Genomic DNA, 10,177 nt, shown 5'->3' with positions numbered 1-10,177 from the left:
CGGAAACATTGCTTATGAATTCCTTATTAGTTTCAATTGTACGTTGCATGTGCAATGTGATGGCACGACGGCTAATATTTGCTACCAACACTTTTTAATATTTTCAGGTTTGTTGTTTTTGTGCTTGATAGGTTATTTTTTTACGGCTCGATTGATACCTTGCTTGCTATCGAGTCTCTCTTTACTCTAGAGTAATCAGAATCAAATATTAATACCCAGTGACAAATGACTGTACATTCGTGTAGACAAATAGCACTACCCAAATACAATTGTGTTAGTGATAGTACTCTGTATTTACACGTTAGATGGCATAGTAATGATGTGGCTCGCCGCGGAATTTAGTCGCATTAGTAATTAAGGTGAAAGCAGAACACTTCCTAATTTGCCTCAGAAGCTCTATAGTGACACATGTACCGAACCGCAACTTAGATCTGCACACAATGTACGTTCTATTTGCATATACTAGTAGAGTACAATACTGGTAAGTAGAGTACAATAGTTTGTCTAATGTACTATGTGATAACTTTTTTTAGGGTTCCGTTATCAACAAGACCGAAACTATAAGGGTTCCCCTTATAGTTTCGGTCGGTCCGTCCCTCTGTCTGTCCGTCTGTGCGTCCGTCCGTCTGTCTGTCCGCGATTTTGCTGAGAGACTATAGGGCCGAAATTTGGCATGAATGCACATATTAATAACGCCGACAAAATGGTATAAGAAAATCTAATTTTTTTTATGGTACCTCCCCATCATCAAGCGGGGGCGATATTTTTCTTTCGCGCTTTCGCGTCGTTGGATAGGTTTTTTAAAAATATTACGATTATTCACAGATACTTTTCCGAGGGATCCATTTGTGAAATATAAAGTATAAAAGTGAAAAAAATTCTTAGAGTCCAGTATTCCCCCCCCCCTCTGCCAGCTAAAAAGTTGCTTCTATAAATGTGCAAAAATTCACAGGAGTAGGAAATATCCTGAAGTTAAAAGGAAAACTATCACGGCTAAGAAGATTTCATAAGTTATTGAGTAATTTAGTCGATCAACTAAAAAAAATATATTCGGGGGAGTATGAAGGAATTTTTCGTTCAAACTCCTTTGAACTAAACTGAGATGATGTTGTTATTAGTGTAAAATACATTATAAATGTACATTCATTGACAATACAAAAATTACCCTATATTGCGCGTGGCCCGACACGCACTTGGGCGGTTTTCTAAAGTATAGTATGAAATACTAGATGACACCCGAAATTCCGTTGCGTCAAAATTCGTTTCTCGAGTAGGAACCTGTAAATTTGTCCGGAAGAAAAAGTATCCTATGTCCTTTCTCGGGTCTTAAAGTATCTCCATACCATTTTTCAGCAAAATCGGTTCAGTGGTTTGGGCGTAAAAATATAACAGTCAACAGATAAACATAATTATAGAAAGACACACTTTAACAATTCTATAATATTAGCATGGATAATATTATACTTAATCAGTCAGATAAATATTTTAATATTAAATATTAAAATATTTATCTGACTGATTAAATATTAAAATATTTATCTGACTGATTAAGTATAATATTATCCATCTATAATAATAAATGAATAAATTTTATTCATTTATTATTACAGACATAGTCTAAGTTGTACCGTACCGAACCAACGTTACAACGTTAAGAATTTCGCCCCAGAATCTTTGACATCATTCGTGTTTTTGAAATCCCAAATTGTCACAGATCCTCGCACACCCCTTGGGAAAGTCCTCTGACAGTCGTCCATAACGAAGAGTGATTAAAAGTTATGTGTTAAAAAATATGAGTCAGCAGTCGATTGTCAGCGCTTCTGCCTTTTTTCCTTATTTTTTCTGTTTCTTGTTTCAATATAGCATCAAAAAACCAAGCAAAACTGATGAAAATGTCGTTTATATTTCACGCGATACTGGTCACGATTCCATTGGGCTATCGCGCGAGAACGGTATTTTTTTTCGGATTAAGAAGTATTCTACGTTCACGTCCATACAAAATCCTATCAAAATGTGTTCAAAAGCTCAATGTACCATCGAGGAAATTGTTTCCTAGGCAACTGGGCAACTGTCTAGGTGGTTCCTAGGCAACTGAAGGACCTAAGTCATTTGGTAGGTTAATGTCAATTTCATGTTAGCTGTGATCGGTCGGATGGGTTTGACTTAACGCGACCAAATTACTTAGGTCTGCCCTCTGCCTAGGAATCAACTTCTCTGATAGTACTATTAGTTATTGATGGGAATTCATTTTTCAATTGATGAAATGTATGAACTGGTATGGTTATATGAGCTTTTATTAGTACGGCTTATGGAATAAGTTTTGTAATTAATTTCACCGTGGTATTATTTATAACGAGCTTTTGCCCGCGGCTTCGCTCGCGTAAAGAAGTATTATTATATACAAACTTTCATCCCCTATTTGAACCCCTTGGGGTTGGAATTTATCAAAATCCTTTCTTAGCGGATGCCTACGTCATAACATCTACCTGCATGCCAAATTTCAGCCCGATCTGTCCAGTGGTTTGGGCTGTGCGTTGATAGATCACTATGTCAATCAGTCAGTCACCTTCGAGTTTTATATATATAGACGAGCTTTTGCCCGCGGCTTCGCTCGCGTTAAGAAGTATTATTATATACAAACTTTCATCCCCTGTTTGAACCCCTTGGGGTTGGAATTTATCAAAATCCTTTCTTAGCGGATGCCTACGTCATAACATCTACCTGCATGCCAAATTTCAGCCCGATCCGTCCAGTAGTTTGGGCTGTGCGTTGATAGATCACTATGTCAATCAGTCAGTCACCTTTGAGTTTTATATATATAGATATAGTAAAATATGTATTCGAGTTGAATAAAATATGTATACTAAATTTGAATATAATTTCACTTGAAGCGATCAATAGCTGGACTTCTCGTCGCTCTCGAATTCCCACAAATCGCAGATTGTAATTTCGTCCAGTCAATCGACTGACAATATGCCGAATCGAGCTCTGCTTTGCCTCAATTTCTAGTAGTAGGTTTATAATATATCCAATTTCACTTCTATACTTAGATATTCAATGCTGGCTTTGAATATTTCCATTCCTGTAAGATACTTCGGTAAGCAAAGGAGAGGGACTGTTTATTTATTAAAATTGTTGTGTCAAATGTTTTTTTTATCTATACTAATATTCTAATTGGGAAGAGTTTGTTTCTTTGTTTGTTTGAACGCGCTAATCTCAGGAACTACTGGTCCGATTTGAAAAATTCTTTAGTGTTAAATAGCCCATTTATCGAGGAAGGCTATAGGCTATATTTTATCACTCTAATACTAATAGGAGCAAAGAAATAGAGGAAAGTGTGGAAAAAACGGGGGAAATTATTTGAAAGGGCTTATTTGAACGCGCTAATCTCAGAAACTACTGGTCCGATTTGAAAAATTATTTCAGTGTTAGATAGCCTATTTATCGAGACAGGCTATAGGCTATATTTTATCTCGCTAAGACTAATAGTAGCGAATTAAAAAGTAATGAAATAATATATTTTACTGACTTTAAGTTTAAATAATTCCTAAGTGTAAAGTGATATTTTAGTCCATAATTGTTGTCACGGTGTGTCGGGGGACCGCCAACAGTGTCTTTTGCATTTTGTATCGCCATGTCACTGATTGTCTCGATACTATAATGTTTTTTGAAATCAAACATATTCTACATTAGCGGTCCCCCGACACACCTTGACAACAATTATGGACTAAAATATCACTTTACACTTAGGAATTATTTAAACTTAAAGTCAGTAAAATATATTATTTCATTACTTTTTAAAGTTGTTTGGCGAGGGTTTTTTTTTTATTTCTTAATTTTATTTTATTTCATGCTTTTTAAACTTGTGTTGGTTATAGTGCAAAATAATTCATATCAACAGGATCATATTAAAATATATACCAATGAATACCATCTAGGAATGTCCTTTTGAATGAGGTCGTCACGCGTCAATAGGAGTCCAAACATAAAACCTCCACTTTGGGTTCATATGGAGCCCGGCTCCTATAGAACCCACTGAACCCAGGTGATGCTGCAGCAGCAGCATGCAAAAATTTATTGGTTATCTACGTCTTACTAGTTGTCGCAATTAAAATGAGCCCAAACACGAAACCATTGCTCTAAGTTGGTGAGGAGTTGGGTATCCTATTGATTACCAGGTGATGCTGCAGCACCAGGTCAACTTTCCATTAATGTGTAAATATTCATGAATGTCACGACCTAGAATGCAATAAAGCCCACCAAACGACTGCAAGTTGCTAATCGGCCCTTCACGAACCAGATGAACTGCGATTTTTCAGCACGGAGCAGGCTGATGATGATGAACTATAGCTAAGAACACTCTCAATTAAGTCAGCTTTCAAACAAAAAAAGCTAGATCAAAATCGGTCCACCCGTTTGGATGCTACGATGCCACAGACAGACAGACAGACAGACAGACAGACAGACACGTCAAACTTATAACACCCCTCTTTTTTGTCGGGGGTTAATAAAATAGAGGAAAATGTGGAAAAAACGGGGGAAATTGTATGAAAGGGCTTATTTGAACGCGCTAATCTCAGGAACTACTGGTCCGATTTGAAAAATTCTTTCAGTATTAGATAGCCCATTGATTGAGGAAGGCTATAGGCTATATTTTATTACGCTAAGACTAATGGTAGCACATAAATAGAGGAAAATGTGGAAAAAACGGGGGAAATTATATGAAAGGGCTTATTTGAACGCGCTAATCTCAGGAACTACTGGTCCGATTTGAAAAATTCTTTCAGTGTTAGATAGCCTATTTATCGAGGAAGGCTATAGGCTATATTTTATCACGCTAAAACTAATAGGAACAAAGAAATAGAGGAAAATGTGGAAAAAACGGAGGAAAATTATTTGAAATTGCTTATTATCTTAAGAACTACTGGGGCAATTTTTATGTTATTTGGTAAACATGAAGAATAGACAACGTAAAGGAACAAAGCTATTTTTTGCGGAAAAATGTACGGTTGCGTGAAAGTCCTAAATTACGCAAGCAAAGCCGCGCGGAACATCTATATATAATAAAATCGTAGGAAAGTCAATTCTGTACATTGAATATTTTTGTACAATAAATAATACATGGGATGTGATATACTATGCTAACGCGGACGAAGTCGCGGGCAATAGCTAGTATATTTTATATTTAGATAAATATCCTTATATTTAGTACAATAGTATCATAAACAAGTAAAATCCTTTGAATTAAACATAAAATAAATTTATTTAATGAGTGTCTGCTGTATAAGAACTCGATTGTTAAAAATCATAAAAAAGTTGATAATAAAAAAAGTCATTTTTTTATGAAATAAGGGGCAAACGAGCAAACGGGTCACCTGATGGAAAGCAACTTCCGTCGCCCACGGACACTCGCAGCATCAGAAGAGCTGCAGGTGCGTTGCCGGCCTTTTAAGAGGGAATAGGGTAATATGGGAGGGTAGTGAAGGGAAGGGAATAGGGGAGGGTAGGGAAGGGAATAGGGTAGGGGATTGGGCCTCCGGTAAACTTACTCACACGGCGAAACGCGGCACAAGCGCTGTTTCACGCCGGTTTTCTGTGAGAACGTGGTATTTCTCCGGTCGAGCCGGCACATTCGTGCCGAAGCATGGCTCTCCCGCGTATTAAAAATGTAAGTAATATTCATATTATGCTAAAAAACTTCTGTTAGAATATAGACGTATGTTAGCCTCTGCGGCTGTGAATGCTAAATCTTGACAAAGGACGTTGCGAAATTACAACGGTCAGTGTGTAAAAAATATAAACCTTTAAAATAACGTTACACCGTAAACAAAGTAGCCTAAAACACTTTTCCTTAATTTACGCTCCGTTTTAACGGGGCTTAAATATTTTATGCTATTTATCTCATACTTTTTCAGTGTTAAAAACAAAGTGAAAAGTTAAAATATTTACAATGTAGTGAAAATGTGCAAATATTTTCCTACGTGGAACAATCTGACATTAACAAAGCGCTTTACTTAAGAGTTTGGGGTCCTGGCTACCTACAGCCATTTATTCGTTGAAAAAGAAACGTTTCTTTACAGTATTTTACACTTTTACACTTGAAAAATACGAGAAGATAATGACTCTTCCGACTTTTCACCAACAGTTTCAATTTTAAATTTGGAAACGGTTCGAGTTTTTCATGTGCAAAACAAAAACAAAGTCATAGATTACGTGAACTGCGCACAGTGAACAAACATGTGTGCAGGAGTTACCGTAAATTATTTCCATGTGTCAACGTTTTCATTTTGTTAAAATAACTAACGTAGAAAATGGTATTTCCAAGCCTTCACAATAATTATTCTAGTATACTATTTACAAACTATATTTCATTTTCACAATATATATGTCGCAGCTGACTGGTTTAAATAGCCGTTCAATCAAACAGCTAGCCCTTTGACTGAACAACGCCATTCAATTACACGGCTATACGTCGTTTAGCCGACTTGTTGACTACAACGTTTAACACTACAGCTAGACGACGCTTAGCCAACTGGTTTTTTTTTTGGCGGGGGGCTGCGCCCCCCGGGCCCCCCTTTTATTTGACGGCGGTCGCCGGCTGCTGCCGCAGCACGCTCGCTGCGCTCGCTCGGCTCCCTCTGTGTAATTGTGGTCTAAGTTCGAACCTAACCTAACCAACTTTTGGACTTTCTGGATTGTGTTTGTTTTTGTTTTGACGGGGGCCTGTGCCCCCCGAACCCCCCTTTTGGGGGAGGCTGCGTCCATCCATTTCATAATAAATAAATAAAAATAAAATAAAAAGCCTTATATTTCTTGTAAATTAAAATTACATAATAAGTGGTTATTGTTAGTTTGATATTATCTTAGTACAATGAGTTAGTATACAATATTTTTCAAAAATAAGTTGTGAGGATATTAACTTTGGTATTACATTAATTAATTTACAAAAACCCCCTCTTCAGAGGCAAAGGCCTCCTCCAGACTATTCCATCTGTCTCGATTTTGGGCTACTTTAATGTAATCAGGGCCGGCGATCTTTCTAATTTCGTCGTCCCAGCGTGTAACAGGCCTTCCTATACGTCTCTTGCCTTCAGGTCCTTTCCACGATGTTACTATTGAGGTCCAGCGCTGGTCGTTTAATCTCGCAACATGTCCAGCCCATTTCCACTTTAGTTGTTTTGCGAAGCGGAGGGCATCTATAACTTTGGTTCGGTCTCTTATAGTAGTATGCCTTATTTTTTGTAGTTTTTTTATATCTGCCATGCTGCGCTCCATTCCGCGTTGGCAAGTGACAATCATTGCCTTAGCTTTTCTATTGTACTTCCACGTTTGGCACCCATATGTCAAGGATGGCAGTAGGCATGAGTTCATTACTTTAGATTTTATGTTTATAGGCATAAGGCATGTTACTTTTAATATTTCTTTTAGTTGCCAGTATTTGTTCCAGGTGTTAGCGGCTCGTCTTGCAATTTCCAATTCGTTGTTTTTATTATCGAAACTTATAGGTTTGCCGAGGTATATGTATTGTTTGGTGTATTTTAGGCGGGTATTTGTTACCATCACTGCTCTCTCTACACTGTTTGTCATTACCATTGTCTTGGAGAAATTCATTTCAAGCCCTACTTGGATGCTGGCTCTATGTAGAGATTCTATCATGTGTTGTAATTGCGAACATGTTTCAGATAATAAGACAATGTCGTCTGCAAAGCGCAAATGTGTTAGTTGTTTACCTATTATGTTGATGCCATGATTTTTCCAGTCGATCTGTCTAATAATTGACTCCAGGATAGCTATAAATAATTTTGGAGACAGAGGATCTCCTTGTCTCACGCCTCTTCTAATAGGGAAGCTCGGGCCAAGGGATTCGAGTTTCACTCTACCCGTGCAGTTTTTGTAGAGGCTTTTTAAGACCTCTATGTATTGTATTTGTACTCCTTGGCTTTCGAGGGTCCCCCATATGCTCTCCTGCGAAACCGTGTCGAATGCCTTCTGGTAGTCTATAAAGGCTATATAAAGTGGTCTGCGTATTTCTTCATATTTCTCAATAATTAGTTCAAGTGTGTGGATATGGTCTATGGTTGAAAAACCTTTTCTAAATCCTGCTTGTTCCACAGGTTGGTGAAGTTCTAGGGTTGGCCCAATTCTCGCATTAATAATTATTGAGAAAAGTTTGTATATGGCCGGCAAAAGACTTATTGGTCTGTAGTTTGATATCTCTTTGGGGTCTCCTTTCTTGTAGAGCAGGACTATATTTGACTCGGCCCACTGGGAAGGTATTTGTGCAGTTATTAGGATTTGGTTAAACAAGTTTGCTAGAGGTAGAGCAAGAACTTTAAGGCCTGCTATTAAAGCTTCGTTGGGCACGCTATCCGAACCCGGGCTCTTGTCTTTTTTTAATTTGGCTATTGTTTCAGATATTTCCAGTTAATTTATTTCCTTGATCATCTCTTTCCGGACAGTTTGCGTTGGCTCTATGCTTTCTGGGGTTAGGTTACCGCTGTAAAGGTTTTTGTAGAAACTAGTCGCATGCTCTATAATGTCTCTGCGATTGAGTAAGACTTTCCCTGTTGAGTTCAGTCCTTCTATCCATGTTTTTTTTGTTGTTAAGTCTTTGTAGGCTTTTCTATAGCTTCCTGTAAGCTCTATGTATTTTTTAATTGTATTTTGTCTATAGCTGGCGTAGTCTTTTTTGATATATTTGTTTATTAGTTTATAAAGTGCTGTGAGTTCATTTTGTTCGCATCTAGATTTATTTTTCATTCTGTGCAGTGTTCTTCTTCTGTCCATTAACTGTATTGTGCGTGGTGATAATATATCGTGAGTTTTATCAGTGGAGATTGATGCATTAGTTTCTTTTAGGCTTTGGAGAATTGCGCTGATTATGTTATCATATTGTTTTTGAATACAGTAAGTTTCTTGCTCACTGCGTTGGTTTGTTAAATAATAATTAAGACGCTCTCTATATTTTTGAAATTGCTCATGATTGTTTAATGATCCATTTCATATTCCCGTAATTTCTCCTCGAATATTTGTTGAAATTTTAATTCACTCGTATGTGCCTCCATAACTTTTGTCTCTTTAATAACACTTGTAACTTTTATTAACTACTTTCTTTCCGAAAAACAACCACAAGCACCAACAAACACCTGCTAGTTGACGCCATATTGTAAATAAAAAGCACCTAGCGCCGCAGCGGTGCGCGCTGAACTACTTCAATTAGACGGCGGCTTTCGAATCAGCTGTAGTGTTGAACGTTTTGAGCGACTAAAATATTCAATATAAAAGCTAGACGTGTGATTGAATGGCGTTGTTCAGTCGAAGGGCTAGCTGTTTGATTGAACGGCTATTTAAACCAGTAGGCTGCGACATAAATTATATACCCCCTTACTATTAAACACTGTATAAACTTTGAATAGTTATACAGTGTTTTGTCTTCTTCAATCCAATTAAAAATGTCACTTGTGTGACAGGAACAAAACACTGTATAACTATCCAAAGCTTATACAGCATTTATTAGTAAGGGGGTTAATGTATAAGTAAAAAACAATTTACATATACAAATCCAGTTACGCGGTCACGTTTTTTTTTTAATAAAAAAATTAGCAATCCTATTTTTTTCTATCACTTTTCAATTACTTAGTTGTGGTAACTGGTAAGAATGAATAGGTTACATAAGGGAGGTATTTTCATCCCTCGAACCCAAAAACACATTTCAAAGTCTTAAATGGTATAATGTAATATGTTACTTGTAACTTTGTAAGTAAGTGATATTTTTCATGACATACTTGTATTTAAGAGGAGTCCACACCGCCGTTTTTCCATACAAACGTTGTCCCCTGTTTCCTCCCTGGATAATGCCGGTAGAGTTATGATTTTTTCCTGAATATATAGATATTAGGCCAGTATTAGCATGTCCCTATGTTTTTTTTTTCATAATTTTATTATTAAAAAAGATAAGAACGTCCAAAAACGCAAAAAAAATACCAGATTTTCCTCTGTGTTCAAACACCCAGAAAACAAAACTTGCTAAAATATACAAAAAATAAAACATAGGAACACAGCTCAAGCCTTGCTTTAATTCCTAATAAAAAAAGTACTGTTTTGGAGAAGGAATCAGCGGACAGTCAATCGGAGATTTTCTGTTCTTTTATTAGAACTTTTGTCGTGTTGTCTCTAT

Source organism: Aricia agestis, chromosome 2, assembly GCF_905147365.1.
Source record: "Aricia agestis chromosome 2, ilAriAges1.1, whole genome shotgun sequence".
NCBI classification, from domain to species: Eukaryota; Metazoa; Arthropoda; class Insecta; order Lepidoptera; family Lycaenidae; genus Aricia; species Aricia agestis.
This window is presented reverse-complemented; position numbering follows the sequence as displayed.